This window comes from Stegastes partitus, unplaced genomic scaffold, assembly GCF_000690725.1.
Source record: "Stegastes partitus isolate 25-593 unplaced genomic scaffold, Stegastes_partitus-1.0.2 Scaffold1685, whole genome shotgun sequence".
NCBI classification, from domain to species: Eukaryota; Metazoa; Chordata; class Actinopteri; family Pomacentridae; genus Stegastes; species Stegastes partitus.
This window is the reverse complement of record NW_007579416.1, coordinates 29,366-30,265: the sequence shown is the minus strand read 5'-3', so window position 1 is coordinate 30,265 and position 900 is coordinate 29,366.

Here is a 900-nt window from a genome sequence, read left to right as displayed (position 1 = left end):
CAGACCATAACCGGATGACAAGTTTTTTTCTCTCTCTCTCTCTCGCTCTCTCTCTCTCTCTCGCTCTCTCACCCTCTAAATTGGGAAGTGAAGTCACTCTCATGAAACCAGCACCTCCTGCTCAGAAGACTAAGTTCACAGCAAGTCAGAGCAGACTGAGCTGAACAACGACATTTTGAGCAAAAATGCGTAAAAAGAAACAACTGTGTGCGTAAAAACGCGGTGTCCGCTGGAATGTGTTTGAACCGCTGAAGAAATGTTTGTTAAAAAAAAAAAAGTAAAAAATTGACAAAAGTCTTTACAGAATCAGCCTTTGTGCCTCCCAGATGCCTGAGTTGTTCGCAGGTTCATCAAATAGTCGTTACGTTTCAATGAAATGATCCAATATGCCAGCAACAGTCTTAAGTTGTGGACCAGATCGTGAAGCCATCAGAATTTTGAAAAAATAATTTTTATTTAAAAAAAAAAAGTTTTAATCCCTGTGGATAAACTTAAAAAACAGCGTTGAAACATCGACAGAATGAGACTGTGTCTTTGAGGTTCGAGTTTTAGCGCTTCAACAGCCAGACACCGCACTGACATGTGATAAGATGGCTCTTCACAAAACAAGTGTGTAGCCAGAATCACATTTCAGATGTGTTAAAATCATGTGTGTAAGCTTGTATAAACAACTGTGGATAAACTTGAAAAATAAGATCCTTTTCATTTTGTAACAGTGCATAAAAACACAGCATCTGTTGAAATACCCTTTGAACAGCTGTAGAAATGTTTGTAATAATATTATTATTATTATTATTATTATTATTAATAATAATAATAATAATAATAAATATAATAAATATAAAAGCAAAAATCTGGAGTATAAACATCTCAACAGTGAGGCACCACACTATGGCATCT